At 40.9% G+C, this 19,161-nt stretch overlaps 1 long non-coding RNA gene across 1 annotated transcript; it reads left to right on the top strand.

The window, feature by feature from the left end:
* Positions 1–806: 806 nt before the first annotated feature.
* On the top strand, positions 807–18,192 carry LOC148112923 (uncharacterized). Its single transcript, XR_015728811.1, has 3 exons — positions 807–994; positions 11,629–11,727; positions 18,120–18,192. It is a non-coding gene; the product is annotated as an uncharacterized LOC148112923 (long non-coding RNA).
* The last annotated feature ends 969 nt before the right edge of the window (positions 18,193–19,161 follow it).

The following is a 19,161-nucleotide window of genomic DNA, read 5'->3' as shown; positions in this document are numbered from 1 at the left end:
GACTACTCAGAGGGCTGAAAAAGTTATTTTTGACTGGTCCTCACACTTTTGACCAGTCCTCGAACTTACGACTGTCCTCACATTTTACATTTTTGCCCTATCTTGTCACCATGTTGAAGAGAAGCAGTTGTGAAATGAGTGACATGGTTGTTAAGAATGCTGCACGGGCATAAATGTGAGGATGGTCATAAGTGTGAGGACCAGTCAAAAGTGCGAGGACCTGTCAGAAATGACTTTTTTCAGCCCTCTGGTTAGTCCTTTTGTGCATATGGACTACTCAGAGGGCTGAAAAAGTTATTTTTGACTGGTCCTCACACTTTTGACCAGTCCTCGAACTTACGACTGTCCTCACATTTTACATTTTTGCCCTATCTTGTCACCTTGTTGAAGAGAAGCAGTTGTGAAATGAGTGACATGGTTGTTAAGAATGCTGCACGGGCATAAATGTGAGGATGGTCATAAGTGTGAGAACCAGTCAAAAGGTGAGGACCTGTCAGAAATGACTTTTCAGCCCTCTGAGTAGTCCCTATACACATAGCCATGGCCACCCGGTCACATGACCAGGTAGCCACGCCCACCCAGTCACATGGCCTCCAAGCCACGCCCACACAATAAGCCACGCCCACAATGGTGTCCTTCTTACCAATGTTAAAATCTGTTCACCTTACCCTATAGACATAGCCATGGCCACCCGGTCACATGACCAGCTAGCCACGCCCACCCAGTCACATGACCAGCTAGCCACGCCCACAAAATAAGCCACGCCCACAATGTCCCTCTTTACCAATGTTAAAATCTGGTCACCTTACTATAAGGGGGTAGATATTATCTTTTCCCTAATCAGGGAAAGCAATTTAAACATCTCTGCAAGATCCATCATCTTCATCAACCATTCCTTTATTGTGGACAATTTTGAATTTTTCCAGTTTTGAACATATAGTAACTTCACTGAAGTTGTCGTATAGAAAAACAAAGTTCCATGGCATTTTCGTAGGTATTTATCCTTTAATACCCCTCAAAACATCTCTGGTTTCAATTGTACATTAGTTTTTAAAATCTTCTGAATCACGCTGTAAGGTTAATTTTGGTACATAGAAAGGCAAGTATTTTCTTTTCTTGAAAGTAACTAAGAATGAGCATTAGTAAATCAATTTCTTATAGAAGGTTAAATACACATCGTTGCTAGGAAGCAACTGTTTATGAGAAAGTGAACATCATTTGCAAGACTGAAAATGTTTGTGGAATAATAAATGGCACAGAGCTAGTAAGAAATGTTTTACAGCATTTAAAATTAGAACTCTTGGGTAAATGAATAAAAAGACCGTGTTTCTCTTGATTAGTTAGACATGCCCTCATTGGGGGTGGTGACAACAGTAAAAAAATGCTTTGCCTTCCACACCTTCAGTTTTAACCTCCTAGTGCAGGGGTGTCAAACTCAAGGCCCGGGGGCTGGATCCGGCCCACAGGGTGCTTCCATGGGGTCGCCATGGAAACAGTGAAGGATCGGCCTACAGTGCCTCTGCCAGTGAAAATGGAGCTCAGGAGGGCTGCGTGAGGAAGCTCTGTTTTCACTGGCAGAAGGTTGCAGGAGGCCGTCACAGCCGAAAATGGCACTCAGGAGCCCATTTTTTGCTGGCAGAGTGCTTGGGCCATCACAGGTGCCCCTGACATGATGTCAAGCTGGCCACATTGACCCTGGCCAAGTCCACCCTGGCCCCCCCAAAGTCAAACACAACCTTGATGCGGCCCTCAATGAAATCAAGTTTGACACCCCTGTCCTAGAGTATCTACAGCCGTAAGAGGCGCTATGTAAAATGTGTTCCCTCTTGTTTTATCTCCTGCTTTTCTTGTTGCTGTTTCTGACTCCAAAAAAGTGCTAATTAAGATGCCATCCATTATATCTTGGGGGGTAGAGGGGGAAATATAACCTTTCCTTCTACCTCTTTTGTTTACAACCATATCTATATCATCTATATCTTTATCTTACTCCAGAGGAATAACATTTAAGTTGGCTTCATCTAATACAGGAAGGCCAGCAGGCAGACAGACTAGGATAGACAGCGTTCAGTTTCTCCTTGCATCCCCAGCGTCATTTGAAGAAATTGACTGCCAGTAGATCTGGAACGGGGGGTGGGGGGAGGCATTTTCATATACAACACTACTTTTCTGCTATGATAACAACTTATTTTGGATTGTTCCTTGAACTGGCTTTTTAAAAGTGCTCTGGAGTCTGCACACCAGCAGTAGCTACAGCTCAGCCTGTGTGGAAGGCTACCTGCTGTTATCTGTGGTTCTTTATGTGCTTGCCCACACATATATAAACAAACCATTACATTTATTCCATAGGCATCACACTCCACACACATATATAAACAAAGAAGGAAAAAAGAGTTAACCATGCTTAAAAGTTGGTATGACTTGGCTGCTTAATTATGCCAGGCACAGAACATGAGGGAACAAAAATAAGAAAGTAACTCGCCAATAGATCTTGTTCTTGATTGTAAAAAGAGTGATAATATTGTCGAATGGAAGCCGAGGCTCGTTATACATATTACAAACAAACTTGATTCAGTAAGTGAACTGACTAATAATTACCAGAGGCTGTGGCATTGCTAAATAAAACTTTCAGGATAAGTCATAAAGAGGGAACGGTTATTATAGCTCTTAAGCAAGTACAATTTAGAAGGAATAATATTGCAATACTTCCTCTAGTGCATCTCAGTGAATTGGATTCAAAGATCAATGAGATGAGATGACAAACAGGGACTCTAAGTAGCACAGCTCTTCATTAAACATCAGAATCAAAGATGGTGTAATAATAGTGACAAAACCTAGTTCCTCTCCATTGGACACAATTCCCAATTCTCAGCAGTGACTACAAAGGATGAATGCCAAGTAATCTCCTTACTGAATCATTGAGGAGCATTATCACACTTCTGCTCAGTGAGGCAATGAAAACAGCCTTTGGATTTACGCACAATTCTTTTTTTTTTTTTAAATCACATCAAAACGCCAAGTGTGACACCCTTATTTTGACAATGAGAAAGTAGGAAAGGTATAGGACCCCTTTCTGCATGCAAGGGAGGAACCAGACTGAGATCAGTATTGCCTCTGTATGCATCTACATTGATATGGATCTTTCGGCAGCCTTTCATTACCCCAGTGTTTATTTGCTTGATTTGGCTTGTGAGATGAATTCATTTCCCATTATCCAGTTCACACGTCTGCTTGTTCTTGCTCTGTAGAATTCTCCCGTTCCTACAGAGCCAAGGTGCTGCAACTCCCACAGCATCGTGCCACCATGATTCACATGCAGTACAGAAAAGTGACCCTAGCAATGGTCAGTTTGCTTCCCCCCCATCTCCTAATTGCTGGAACTACCTCACCAATTATCTGGAGGGAACCTTGGCTAGCTCAAACAAGTAGTGTTTCTAGCAGGGGTGAAATCCAGCAGGTTCTGACAGGTTCTGGAGAACTGGTAGCAGAAATTTTGAGCAGTTGGGAGAACTGGCAAATACTACCTCTGGCTGGCCCCAGAGTGGAATGGGAATGGAGATTTTGCAACACCCTTCCCCCAGGAGTGGGGAGGGAATGGAGATTTTGCAGTATCCTGCCACACCCACCAAACCACGCCCACAGAACCGGTGGTAAAAAAATTTGGATTTCACCACTGGTTTCTAGGCACCCATGACAGTGCTGCTGTGTGTTTAGGTGGCAAAGCTGGTAGCCAAGAAAGTATAGAAGTGCTCTGATACTGAATTATGACATAATTCTCTTTATTACGCCAGTGCTTCAGATGTCCATTTTGATTATTCTACTATTTTCTATTTCCCCAGAGTTTAGCCTTGTCTGTGGTGCTAATTTTGCATGACTTAACCAGCCAGCCTGGCCAGGCCTAAGCCAGAGGACATCTTTGTTGTGTTTCCCTAAGGAAACATTAAAAAGATGACTAGAATTTATTGTTTCACCTTCACCAATATCTATCTCCTTTCAGTTCAGTCTGGTCAGAAAGCTTACACAATCCGTCCCACCATCAACATCAGCTCCCATGCTGCATATCCAATGCAGGAGTCGTTGCTGGCTACAGAATTAGGACAGGAGACATAATGGAGCCGATCCAGGAATTGTTCCTCTTAAAAACTCTACAGCCAAAGCTTCATTTAAAACAATTTCATTTCAAAGCCTACTGCGTTCTCTGCCAATATTGCTTTTTCAGCAATAGTGACCATCTGATGATTCTGATCTATTGCTATTGCTAAGAAGGCATATAATATGAATGCTATTTGGCTTGACAATTCTGCATTGCAATATTGCCATTAGACTTTCTCCTATTGGAATTGTTTTGACATTTTACTACAGTACAAGCATCTAGGACATGAGAATAGAAATGATCATTTCTGAGGGAAAACAGGATCTCTAAGCTTGTGCAGAGTGCAACACACAAACACACACACATATATCATACTGGATAAGTATTATAACCTGATATCAAATTTATGATTGAGATCAAGAGGAAAACAAACAGAATCTATCCAATACTGGGTACAACAGATTGGGAAGAGAAAAGTAGTTTTCATTGTCTCATTATAAGTCAGCTTACTGGACCATCTAGCTGAAGTTTATTCTGATGTTCAGAGCAAGACACTTTCCCAAATCTGCCTGGAGATGCCAGTGATTGAATCTGAAAGCATTTGGTTGCAAAGCAGTGTTTGGCCTCTGAGCTGTAGCTTTCTGCTTTCTCCCTTTTTTTCTGCCAAAGCTCATCGGATACTCCTCAGAATTTCTGAACTTTTCAGAATGTCTGTTTATAAATTTTATCGCCCTAACCCAAACCAATCTCCACACCTGCTCAACTTTGGACAGTTATGTTCTCAAACATCTGACCTTAATAAATTGATACTGAGCCACTTAATCAGTTTGTTCACTTCACTGTAAAATTGCTGTAAAATCAACTAGCAGTTCTTTCTGGTGAACAAGAAAAAGTGGTGAAGGTGAGGGGTATCTGTCTGGCTTTGGAAAAACCCTTTGGAGCAGCGATCACCAACTGGTGGTCTGTGGACCACTGGTGGTCCGTGAGAAAATTTTGGTTGTCCGCAGAAAACTTATTTGCATTTTTATATTGCACTAAATCAAGGGCCCTCAAACTACAGCCCCTTGGCCAGATACGTGCAATAAACGCTTGTGTTGCTGCAGAAAGTCTCCCCCTTTGGGGTCTTTTTGTGTGGGTTGGAGGGGGGCAGAAATTCCGACTTGGGATCTGCTTTGGCCTCCTGGTGCAGGGCTTTGGGCGAAGGCTGGAGGGAAGCGCCGCTGCTGGCGAAGAGCCAGAGGGCCTCGTTCCAGTGAGACTGCATCATGGCCTGGAACTGGCTGACCATCTCAACCCGCTGAGCTTCCAGGCGCCGGTACCTGGCCTTGCACTCTCACAGGTCTTCCCTCTGCTTGGAAAGCCTATGCTCATAGTCCTCAGTGAGGTGCTTCTGCTGAGTCTCCTTCTTGGTCAGATCCAATTTGAACTGAGCCAGCTGTTTTGCCAACTCTTTCTCATGGTGGCTGCTTAGCTCCAACAACTGCTTCCTGTTGGGGCCCTAAGGAGCCCAGGCAAGCAGGCGAGGAGTGGCTAGGAGAGGAGGGGTGTGTAGAGGCCGGCGAGGCACCCCTCAATTTGAGTGACATCAAGTTCACCATGTCCACCCAGTCACAATACCACCTTAGCTATGCTCACCCAGCCAGTCATTAGGCAGATCATATTAGTGGTCCGCGGGATTTAAAATTATGAATTTAGTGATCCCTGAGGTCCAAAAGATTGGGGACCCCTGCTTTGGAGGTTAAGCAAATATTTTAGTAAATGTACAAGTAATAAAGGTGGGACAAAATCTAACATAACAAACAAAAAAAGAGGTTTATTTCTGTAATCTTAAATGAAAGTTTAGGGAGTATTAGGAAAGGATCCACTAATTTCTTTCTCTCAAAATTTCCAAAAATATAATATCAGGTTTTCCTGAGGGGAAAAAGGTATCTGTCTATTTCTCCTTCTTTACCGCTTCTTATCTTAACTTTCCATGCTAATTTTAAATAGAAACAACCATAATAGCATTTCATGTTTGAATAAAATTTGAAAAGTAAAACCAGAATGAGGAAAATACTCCTTCTTCATCTCCATTACAGTATGCAAATACCGGGGAAAAAATTTACAGTTTACTCTGAATGCTGGTTTACATAAGTGCCTTGTGCAGTGCCAGTTTATTTCTCTGTGGGATTCCAAAGAACTGGGCGGGATTGTATTTCCTCATTTCTTTTAGGGCTCATTAGATAAAAGAGAGCTGGACAGGAAAACAAATTGATTACGGGCCCAGACACTGCATTTCACAATTCTGCAATTTGGTGAATTGCAACCTGTACACTTTCCAACTAATAACCGTAAACACAAAATCAGTACAAAAAGCAGGGGGGGGGTCTGCATATTGGCACCTTTGTAAAAATTTTAGCCCAAAGATCATTAAAGGATGATCTGACTTTTCCAATGTAACAAAATGAGAAGAGCAACCAGGATGATTAGGGGACTGGAGACTAAAACGTATGAAGAACAGTTACAGGAACTGGGCATGGCTAGTCTAGTGAAGAGAAGGACCAGGGGAGACATGATAGCAGTCTTCCAATATTTGAGGGGCTGCCACAGAGAGGAAGGGGTCAAGTTATTTTCCAAGGCACCCGAAGGCCAGACAAGGAATAATGGATGGAAACTGATCAAGGAGAGCTTCAACCTGGAAATAAGGAGAAATTTTCTGACAGTGAGAACAATCAATCAATGGAACAGAAGTTGCCTTCGGAAGTTGTGGGAACTTCATCACTTGAGACTTTCAAAAAGAGGTTGGACTGCCATTTGTCAGAAATGGTGTAGGGTCTCCTGCTTGGGCGAGGGTTTGGACTAGATGACCTACCAGGTCCCTTCCAACTCTGTTAATCTGTAATCTGTAAGAGCTGGGTTGTTTCACATTAAAAGCCAAGAGGAGTGGTCTTACATCACCGTTAAATGCCATCAGTCTGTTAACTGCCTTATTCACACGCTATATAGACATTCACCCATTCTCTTGACCAAAGGGCTGTGCAATGTTCTTTTCTAGGGCTGTGCGATGATTCAGATTCAGCTCAGAGGTAACTAGGAACACTCAAGACCACAAACATTACACCTGACTCTGCTAACTCTTTGAGGAAGTCCAGATCAGAAAACCAAAATACAAATACTCATATTATTTTATTGTAAGGTTACAGTAAAAGAAGCTTGCAAGTCTAAAAGTACTTCTCCTTTCCTCTTTACTTTCCAGAGAACTAGGGAGGGTCTGTTCTGTGATGCTTTGTCCATCCACATCCCTCCTTCAGATATTTACTTCATATATCCAACTGTTGTCTAGGCTGCAGCTCATCCTCCTGTATCTCAAGGTTATTTACAAGCCCATTACAGTCTTTGAGTCATTAAAGCTACAATATCCATTTCTGGGATTAAATGGTGCAGTAGAAGTTCTTGCAATATTTCCATCATTCTGGGAAATGATGCCACATGTCAATATTTGTATTTCCATGTGTCCTTGAGCACCTCTTCTGAATCAAATCTGAGATATTGCATTTCTTTAATACTTCCTTTCAGAACCTTTCCCCTGACCTTCTATTAGAAATTGTGGTTTCCTATGCTTCTGAATATCATTTGTTTCAAAATTGCACTTTCATTTATTTATTGTATTTACTTGTTTATTAGATTTATATGTTAACCATCTCACTCTGAAGCATAACTCTAGGCAGTTATCAGGTTCACTTGTGAAAGGTTTGTCACCTCTAGATAAGATGGGTAGCATATAAATCAAATAAATAAATAAATAAATAAATAAATAAATAAATAAATAAATAAATAAATAAGGTTGCTAAGGGAAGAGGCCTGGTACATAAATAAGGAGGGAAAATCAAGCTATGGACTATTGTATCAGCATGATAAAATCAGTGAGAAGAGATTGCAGTTTAGTAGAAAGGAGAATATTAGGGTTGCATTTGAATTAGGCATGTAAAATTAATGGCCAACTAAGCAATTATGATTTGGACTTGTAGTTCCTGCTTCAAGAGCAATTGGAAGCTGGGGCCAAGAATCCAATTGTGGACAGTTTGGTCTTCACACATCTCCATTGGTATGCCAGCTGCACCCCTTCTTAGATCAACAGGCCTTTCAGAAGTTTAATCCCTTCAAGATCTGACTACTGCTACTTATTCTAGATTGGGTTGCCCTTGAAAGCCACTTCGAAACTTCAACTGATTGAGAAGACAGTGGCACTGGCAGTGATGGGCATGCCTCAATATGGTTCTATGTGCATGCGAGGTGCTGGTTACTATCTATAAAATCCAATCTGGCGAGATTATTTGACATACTACTTATCTCTTATCTCCATCAAAAAAGCCAATGCAATCCTAGGCTGCATTAACAGAGGGATAGAATCAAGATCACATGAAATGTTAGTACCGATTAATAATGCCTTGGTAAAACCACATTTGGAATACTATATACAGGTTTGGTCACCACCAATATAAAAAAAGATGTTGAGACTTTGGAAAGAGTGCAGAGAAGAGCAACAAAGGTGTTTAGGGGCTGGAAGCTAAAATGTATCAAGAACAGTTGCAGGAGCAGTTGCAGTGAAAAGGAGGACAAGGCATGACATGATAGCAGTATTCCAATATTTAAGGGGATGCCACAAAGAAGAGGGGATCAATCTATTTTCCAAAGCACCAGAAGGCAGAACAAGAAGCAATGGATGGAAATTAATCAAGGAGAAAATCAACCTAGAATTAATGAGTAATTTCCTGACAGTGAGAACAATTAATCAGTGGAATGTCTTGCCTTCAAAAGTTGTGGGTGCTCCATCACTGGAGGTTTTTAAGAAGAGAGTGGACAACCATTTGTCCAGAATGGTATAGGATCTCTTGCTTGTGCGTGCGTGCGTGCGTGTGTGTGTGTGTGTGTGTGTGTGTGTGTGTGACTAGAAGACTTCCAAGGTCCCTTCGAACTCTTTTATTCTTATGGGTTCTAGTTGCTGGTATGTGCTGGCAGGATTGACATGCTTCGGATCACTTTGATTAAACAGAGCCACCCATCAGATTAGTGTTAGATTTCCTCTTTGTCATGGCACTTGCTCTGTGGAATGAGATCCCCCAGTGGTGGGATTCAAATTTTTTTACTACTGGTTCTGTGGGCCTGGTTTGGTGGGTGTGGCTTGGCTTGGTGGGCATGGCTTGGTGGGCATGGCAGGGGAAGTTTACTGCAAAATCCCCATTTCCTCCCAATCAGCTGAGACTCGGGAGACAGAGAATAGATGGGGGCGGGGCCAGTCAGAGTTGGTATTTACCAGTTCTCCAAACTACTCAAAATTTCCGCTACCGGTTCTCCAGAACTGGTCAGAACCTGCTGAATACCACCTCTAAGATCCCTTCAGAAATCCTTGTGGCTCCAACATGTTGGCATCCTGTAAAACTCTGAAAACCTGTTTGTTCTCTGAAGCCATTATTGGGGTGTCTTTGTTATTTTTGTTTCAGAGATTTCTTTTCTTTTTTTCTTTTTGTTTCCCATCTTGTATTGGAATTTTTTTAATGGTAATATACAAAGTGTTGCCCATACTCAATTGGAATCTGGCAAGATCTAAATTGGAATGAAGAAATGGACAAGAGTTTGGGACCAAGCAAGTATTTATCAGATGGTTTGAATCTATAAATTCAATGAAGATGCAATGAAGATATCCAGCAGTAAATGAAGTGTGCAGTAAAAGTGTCTGAAACATTTAAATCTTAAATTCCCACAGTTATAGAACATAGAATAATAGGGCTAGAAGCAATCTTGGAAGTCTTTGAGTACACCTCACTGCTGATGGTAGCTGCTGATTTATTGTTAGATATTCAGTACTAACTGGATGGTACAATATTGTACTATCTGTCATATACCCACTGAGCTCCTATTATTCTTTGAAAAACTACCTTCTCTGTGATGCTTCTTATATGAAAAAGAAGCTTTGAGAAGCTCTTGATCTGGATGTGAGCGCCCTAACATTCACTAAAGTTAGGATTTTTTTTTTTAGTGTGCATTAATTTACTCTGGTTTCTATTGAACTGCACTTGCCACTTAATGACTATTTATTCCACAATTTGAAGAGCTCTCTAATCCAGTGCTTACGGGAGATCATGGGAACTGCAAACAGCAAGTGAGCCAAGACAATTCCAAATTAAGATTCCAGCTAAAGGCCCTCTCATTATTTCCCCAAATCTCACTCCAGATTAGTACTCTTTCTCTCCATGCTTTCTTTTTATTTAAAAGCCAACATATTACAACTAACAGTGGAATAAAATTGTATGTAACCTTAACCTTCAGAATGTCATTGGTACATTTTTGTCTTCCTTCTCATTTATGTAGCCAGTTTAAGTAAAGAATGAAACCCAATTTTTTTTTACTACCGGTTCTGTGGGTGTGGCTTGGTGGGCGTGGCAGGGGAAGGATACTGCAAAATCTCCATTCCCACCCCACTCTGGGGCCAGCCAGAGGTGGCATTTGCCAGTTCTCCGAACTACTGAAAATTTCCGCTACCGGTTCTCCAGAACCTGTCAGAACCTGCTGGATTTCACCCCTGGTATGCAGGTACCTCAAAATCACCAGCATCGTTTCATTAAATTATTGCTAAAAAGTGCCTGTGCAATTTTTGATCCATGATAGAAAGTTACAGGTAAGTGAATCCCATAATGCTTTGCTTGGTAATTTCAAGTTTACTGTGTATAGTATATATGTGTATGTATATCTAAACGTAAGAGACAGAGGTGGGGGCGGGAATGCCATAAAAAGTTAATAATGTATTTTACTTCCTCCACTTGTGCGTACACAGACACACACATATTACTTTCTTTATTTGGCCCAAATCTTTGGAACAATGTGGTTCTTTTTTTCTGCTGAAATGAAAGAGGAAGAGATTGTGTGTTTCCTGTTCATTTGTTTTCCCCATTTAAACAGAAGCAGTTTCTCACTTTGCATCCATAAATAAGTAGGGAGGCAACATCATGTTGCCAGCACTTACATTAAGTGCTCTTCTCTGGAAAGGTTTAGTAATTTGTTCCTGGAAAATATATTTGAGCAGCAAGATCTTATACCAAGATTTAATCGTGAGCCTACCCTCAGCACACGTGGAAGCTTTAGTGGGTAACCCTTGGAGATTCAAAGCCAATAACAGCAGGAGCTGTATGCACTTAGCCGGAGCACCATTCCAAAACAATTCTACCGGGGAAGCAGTGATGAATTCTGGAAAGAGAGCCAAGATGCCTGACAATGCTTTCCAGAATTGAGAAGGGACTTTTTCAGTAGTCTTACAGTAAATGGGAATTTATCACCTTTTTGGATTACAAGCGGAATTAAACTATTTAATAGCTCTTGGCCTGCAGTGTGTTGTGCTTAGGATAAGAAAAGGGACCACAGGGTATAAAATAGCATCAAACTTATGTTTGTTTGAAGCAAACTGTCCCTTTCTTAATTCTTCTCTCTTTAATTTAAGGCAGAATGATTGCTTTCTTGGGCAGCCTTACCTTCAATTCTTATCCTTTCTCTCTCTTTTTTTTTAGGGGATGACCATCAATAATCTTGATTTATAATGATAAAAAAATGATGGCTACCAGATGGTTCAGATTTCAGCTTCCATCATTCCTAGCCCACCGTAAAAGGTAGAGGGTGAAAAACTTAGGAGTAACAGCTTGTTTCCCCCCATCTTTAAAGGTATAGGTAAAGGTTCCCCTTGCAGATATGTACTAGTCGTTCCCGACTCTAGGGGCAGTGCAAGTCTCTGTTTCAAAGCCAAAGAGCCAGCACTTTCCGAATAAGTCTCTGTGGTCATGTGGCCGGCATGACTAAATGCCAAAGGCTCACGGACCATTGTTAGCTTCCCACCAAAGGTAGTCCCTATTTTTCTACTTGAATTTTTTACGTGCTTTCGAACTACTAAGTTGGCAGAAGCTGGGACAAGTAACTGGAGCTCACCCCATTATGCGGCACTAGGGATTCGAACCACTAAACTGCCGACCTTTCAATCAACAAGCTCAGCATCTTAGCCACTGAGCCACCGTGTCCCTGTTCTTACATCATAATAAAAGTGAATAGTAGGATTTATGGAATCTTTGGGATTCAACTAGGGTTGTCAATGCAAAAAAATCCTTTTATACTAAGACAGTTGAATTGCAAGGATTTTTTAAATTATTATTATTTTTTTTATCTCCCAGGATATGTCAAGCACAACAGGGCTTCATTTTTTTGCTGGGCAAAAACATTTCTACTCTCCTCTAAGAAAATATGCCATGGATACTTTCTACCTTTCAGTCAAGACTATAAAAAGCATCTTGAAAAACATTGACTGAGGTTCTGTAGTCCCATCAAACATTAACACCAAATTAACATTGGCCCCTTGATCAAATTAGCTTGGATGTCTTATATCAAAGATGTAATAGGGTAGTTTCTCAATTTTGGCAACTTTAAGATGTGTGGATTTGAACTCCCAGCCAGCCAGCATACATCTTAAAGTTACCAAGGGTGACAAACACTTCTGGCAAAATGAGCAGGACATTGGAGTAAATGAGTCTAAACTGCTTTTCCTATACCTTATTATATTAAACAGGAAAATAATGAATGTAGTAGGAGTAATTATCAAAACTGATTTAAATTTACTTTTAATAAATGGAAAGCTAGGTTAAACAATATTTTAAAGTGTTTTAAGAACCCACTTTGTGGAGTAAGAGGTCCTAGCATGCCACTCAAACCCAGCTATATGCATGTAGTTCTGTGTGCAAGGAGTGAAGATGGACTATATTATTTTCAACATATCCTTATCCATTCAGAGTGTAGTGGACCCACCTTCCCATACTTTTATAGGTGCACCAAAACACAAGCCAGACATACCTTCTCTGGAAAATTGTATCATTACCAGAACTCCAACCTACAACATTGCTAAAGAACTAAGAAATAAGCTTAGGCATCTCATAGAGGGAAGTAAATACTCCAACAACTCCTCACTACAGTGCCTCCAAAGTATCAAAGAGCTGACCATAAATGATGATGAAATCATGGTCATTCAATCTCACAGCACTCTTCACTTCCATAGACCCAGAACTAGCAAAAGAATCCATGACAGCACTACTACACAGCAACCTAACCAAATACACAAAGACTGAAATAGCCAGAATCATGGATTTTGTCAACTTTTGCCTGACCATGTGCTTCCAGTTTAATGAATAAACATATCGACAAATAAAAGGAATACATGAGATCACTGCTTTCAGGATTCATAGCTGAGATTGTAATGCAATGCCTGGAATCCACAGCATTCCCACACATACAATCACAGTTTGGTACAGGTACGTATATGATACCTTTGTCATAATAAAAAGGACCTACTAGAAAAAAAAACACTAAATGATCAACAATGTATTCAAAAGAATCAAATTCATGAGGGAAGAAGAAAACAGCAACATGTTCCCCTTCCTAGATATCCTCATTAGTAGAGGCAGGGATGGCAAATTATGGGAGGGGTCAATCATCTCTTGGCCCTACTCCTGAGTCGTCCTCTCTGCTTTAGCTGCTCCTGCCTTCTGGCAGCTCTTCTCATATATGCACTAGGAACAGGCTCCTCCTGTTCCTCTGCCTCTCTACTGTCAGCCTCTGGAGGCTCCAAAATCCGCACATCACTGCCCGATGGCCCTGGCCCCATCTCTGCCTCTGACGCAGAGCCCTCATCCGGGCCTTCCCCAGCCTCCAGGACTGGCCCATGTTCTTCCTCAGCCTCATCACTGTCCAACTCCACTGCCAGCTCCGCAGGCTGCTGGCGATCCACAACACAACCTAGCAGTTCGAAAACACATAAAAAATGCAAGTAGAAAAATAAGGACCATTTTTGGTGGGAAGGTAACAGCGTTCCGTGCGCCTTTGGCATTTAGTCATGCCGGCCACATGACCACGGAGACGTCTTCGGAAAGTGCTGGTGCTGGCTCTTTGAGCACTGCCCTCTATAGTTGGGAACTACTAGCACATATGTGTGAGGGGAACCTTTACCTTTACCTTACATATATTTACTTATTATAGAAACCATTAAAATTCTTGTAAAGGCTAGATTGGAGTGGGAAAGATGATCACTCAGATGAAAGGTACTGTCAGGTTTCGGTGCTATCTTGAATAAACTTCATTCTCAAGCGCAAGCTGTCTAATGAAACATTTTATTTTTAAGCATAGCAGAATCCGACATTTCTGACTCAAATTTGCAGCCAAACTGGCCCCTCCTGCCAACCCCCTCCTCTTCCGCTCTCCAGCCCCCACGTCCCATTGGCCATCATACAGATCCATCTCTACATCCCGGCACGTTCTTTTCACAGGAATGCAGCCCCCACCCTCGTCTCCCAGGAAACCCTATCTGTATAAACAAAACTAGGTAAAAGTTCATCTCAGCAATAAATCAAGCTTCCGCTCTTTCTGCTTCAACTTGTTATGTCAGCGCTGGAAGAAAGCCTAATTTGGAACGCTGACATCCGGCCTCTCTCCCTTCACTTCTGCAACATCACCTATCCCATAGGGAAAACACAACAAGATTAGTCTCATCAGCCCCTCCCTGGCTGTGCACCCCCCCCTCCCGGCTTTCCCGGGTGGTCTGCATGGAATTTTGCTATAAGGCGATCAGCTTGGATGTTTGCGCTCTTCACCCAGGAAGCCTCTGACAATGGGTAACCCTTCCATTTAATTAAGTACTGAAGGCGCCCCCTGTGCCATCTTGAATCAAGAATCTGCTGCACTTCGTAGTGCGTTTGGCCTCCAACAACCAGGGGCCCAGGAGGTTCACGTGGCGTTGGCCTTAAAGTAGACCCCACTACAGGTTGTAGAAGGCTACTGTGAAAAACGGGTGAATTTTCCCCAAAAGCCGTGGCAACTGCAATTGCACTGTAACGGGGTTGATTATTTTTATTATAGGAAATGGTCCTATAAATTTTGGGCCCAATTTCCTGCTCGGGAGTCTAAGTCTCAAGTACTTGGTGGAGAGGTAAACTTTCTCTCCTAGCTGAAATGGTCTTTGGGGAGTTCGGTGCTTGTCTGCTTGGTCCTTATAAGATTGAGCCGCCTTTGCCAGCGCCCTCTTAACAGGTACGCAGGGAAATGCATGCAACTCTCTGCCTCCTATAACGGCTGATCTTTCATCTTGAGATATAATGCCTCAACAAGTTTATTTTGTGACCGTACATTCAGTCACTGTCTTTCTCCTTTGACCTGTTCTCACTGTACCTGATAAGCACACATGGCTATTTACAGCAGCATTGGGTGTGTGCACCTTTCATTTGTTTACACAACCGTGAACAATCCTGTTTTTTTTTTTTTTAAAAAAAACCCACTCCTTCCATTCACAGAGATGCAGAACTGAAAACACAAGCCCTTGGGAGACCATTAACAACGCATGAAGCCATATTAAAACCAATTTGCAGATGTTTAAAGCAAAACTGTGCTTCTCCATCAGCTCGTTCTCTCCTTGATAACTTCTCATTTTACACCTTTTGAACAATAGTGGATGGAATCCAAACAGCTTGGGAACTTTTTCTTTAAACAGCTGCAATATTAAGTGGCATAAAAGATGGCTTCATATAACTGAATAGCCGTAGGGAAACATAGCAACAGTTGGATAGTCAGATGTTCAGTAAGCTATCTACCAGGTGTCTGTTATAAGAAGATGTGTCATGTGTAAAAGACAGCATTTCAAATACAACGTTTAACACATACACATTTCGGAAGCCATCCATAATCATTCCCTTTATTAAGATTAGGCATTTTACATTCTAGTCTCAGTAAATTCCAGGAAATTGCTGTATTCCAGGAAAACAGCAATGTAACTTACATATTGCAATAGTTAAATATTAATAACAATTATATCAGGCAATACTCAATAATTGAGATATAAAAACACAGCCCTGAAGTTCTTTGCTCACATGCCTTTAAAAAAGAAACTCTTGTGAATATTTTTTTAAACAACCTATTTTAATAAGAAAATATAAGGATGGACCTATACATTAATAAAATACAAATAAATACAATTAAAGCTCTGATTATTCATAGCAAATTATCTAAAAGGAGACATCTCAAATGAGATTTTATTTATTTGTCATGCTTATACAGCTGTCCAGCTCATAATCAAGTGACTGGTGGAGTACAACAATGTTAAAAATGCTCACGTGTATATTGCATGGAATATGTACTCACAGTTTGAAAAACACAAATATTGATATATTTCCTTAGAGTCCTTCTGGGGAAGGGTGGGAAGAGGTATATTGACCTACAACAACTGTTTTACCAGTTTCATACATTTTGGCCTTGAAGAGTAAAGTGACTACAGTAATTAAATCTCTTTAGTGCTAAGAAACTAACACTGATCTCTCTAGTAATTCAGTTGGGTGGAGCATTGGAGAAGGAATATTTTCTAATCAGCCAAAAGCTGTAACCTTTTCCTATTAACCTCCAGGGGAAAAAAAAAACCCCATGATTGGGATGTCAGGGGAATTCCCTGGAAAAAGGGAGGTTCAGTTTTGCAAATGATATGAGCTGGAGACTTCCTTGGCCCTTAAAACACAGAAGATTAAATGAGTTTAGAAAAACCATAAAACAACAGAGTAGGGATGATAAACAGCAATAAGCATGAAGATGAAGAAAGATTAGATTTGAGCAAAGCACTGAAAACTTCATAGTAAGATTTTGGAATAACTGAGATAGTCTTTAGTCAGATGGTGTCTACCTATCCTTTTCCTCTCTTAAAAGGAAGTCATCAGTGGGTTGACTAGGCCAGGGCTGTCAAACTCGCGACCTGCAGGCGGGATGCGTCATGCGCTGGCCACGCCCATGCCTGGTTTAGCAGAGGAGAAAAAAGTCCCGATATGTCATGTGACGCCGCCATGATGATGTGAGTTTGATAGCCCTAATCTAAGCCAATGGTTCTCAATCTCAGAATTTTAAGATGTGTGGAGTGATTAATTCTGTGAGTTGAAATTCACATATCTTAAAGTTGCTGAGGCTGAGAAACACTGATCTAGGCCATAAAAGTAAAGGTAAAGGTTCCCCTCACACATATGTGCTAATCGTTCCCGACTCTAGGGGGTGGTGCTCAGCTCAGTTTCAAAGCCGAAGAGCCAGCACTGTCCGAAGACGTCTCCATGGTCATGGGGCTGGCATGACTAAATGCCAAAGGTGCACAGAACGCTGTTACCTTCCCACCAAAGGTGGTCCCTATTTTTCTACTTGAATTTTTTACATGCTTTCGAACTGCTAGGTTGGCAGAAGCTGGGACAAGTAACGGGAGCTCACCCCATTATGCGGCCCTAGGGATTCGAACCGCTGAACTGGTGACCTTTCGATTGACAAGCTCAGCATCTAAGCCACTGAGTCACTGAGTCCTCATGATCTAGATAATACTAATCCAAATTTGAATTCAGCAATTCTGACCCTTTATTTAATCAAATGAAAATGAGTGGCATCATCAGCATATTTTTGGCACACAAACTCCAAATCTCCTGGTGACTCTGCTCAGTGGTTTAAATAAAATGTTAAATATTAAGGGAAAGTTGTAAGGAACATAAGAGAGCACACAGGCAAATGCCTGAGTAACCGTGCCCAAGAATCCCACTCAGATTCTGTGGTTAAAAGCCCTGAATGTCACATAGATGTCCAAGACTCTTAACAGATCTTCTTTCAGTATAAAATAGTATTTGTGGTGACAAAGGCAGTTCCATATGAAAACATGACCTGAAATACAGCTAAAGATGCAGACATTATTGAAAAACCAATTGTCACATAGTACTCTGTTCTTCAAAAAAAAAAAAAAAAAAAAATAGAACTAAAACCACTTGAAATACAGTAGTTATCTTTTCCAAGACTAGAAAATATAGATTTTATGTCAATTCTTATGTCAAGGAAAAGATAGGAAATAAAACATTGACAATAGTGTGTATTTGTGTGTTTTAATAGAAACAGGAATTTGGCAGATAGAGAGATCTACAGGTATTGCCTACAGTATGAATAATAGTGTTTTCAATTTATCTTTCCGTAGATGATGCCCTGCTAAACAAAGCACAAAATTCCAGCTGTTGCGTGATTTAAATGCACTCGTAGAAGAAACTGTCCACTGATGTCTCTAAACCAGCGTTTCTCAACTTTGGCAACTTTAGGATGTGTGGACTTCAATTCCCAGAATTCCCCAGCCAGCCATTTTGGGAGTTAAAGTCCACACATCTTAAAGTTGTCATGGTTGAGAAACACTGCTCAGCACTGCAGCACTTCATTAAAGACGTGAGAGTTGGATATGGTGGTGAGAAAGCTAGATAGAATTTTTCCATGCATCACTTTTCTCCGCTGAGAACATCAAGTAACACCATCTGAACTTGTCACCTTAGGCTGTTTCAAGGGTTTGATGAATCATCTAGGCCAGAGGGAAAGTTTAGGCTACAACGTCTCCTTTTTTCAGATATTTTTGCATGACAGCTTAGTAGTTGATATCCATTATTTATTTTTTTCCCCGTGCCTTTTTATTCCTTTCAATTTACTGTTCATTCCAATGTATCATAATCTTATGCTAAGAATTTTGCGGTTATTGTAGTCACTTTACTCTTCAAGGCCATAATGCATTAATTTTGCAGTTGCAAACAAGAGCGATTTGTAATACACAACAGAGAATTATATTAATTATATATTATTAATTAATTAATATAATTATATTATATTAATCTCAGAGAATGGGCATCGTGGTGAAATATAGTTGCCCTTGATAAATTCTATTGGAGTTCAAGATCTATACCAATATGAGCCTAGAACACACCTCACAATTGCACAATTTGGGGATATCCTATTTATTTGGATTGGATTTTGAAAGCAGGGTGAATTGCAGGTTGGGGTACAATTTTATCCAGTGCAGGCAGCAAGAAGCACCCTCAATAATACTTTCATGTTGTCGTAATCATTTTTTTAATTTGTATTTATCCTACAACTGATCCAGATCTTCATTTGATCTAAAGAAAAGTGATAAGAGTTGGTGCCTCCAGTATATTGATTTGCATAAATCCCAGATGTGAAGATGACTTTATATACCTTTTTAA

This window comes from Pantherophis guttatus, chromosome 7, assembly GCF_059756535.1.
Source record: "Pantherophis guttatus breed Tessera chromosome 7, ASM5975653v1, whole genome shotgun sequence".
Classification (NCBI taxonomy): Eukaryota; Metazoa; Chordata; class Lepidosauria; order Squamata; family Colubridae; genus Pantherophis; species Pantherophis guttatus.
This window is presented reverse-complemented; position numbering and strand designations above follow the sequence as displayed.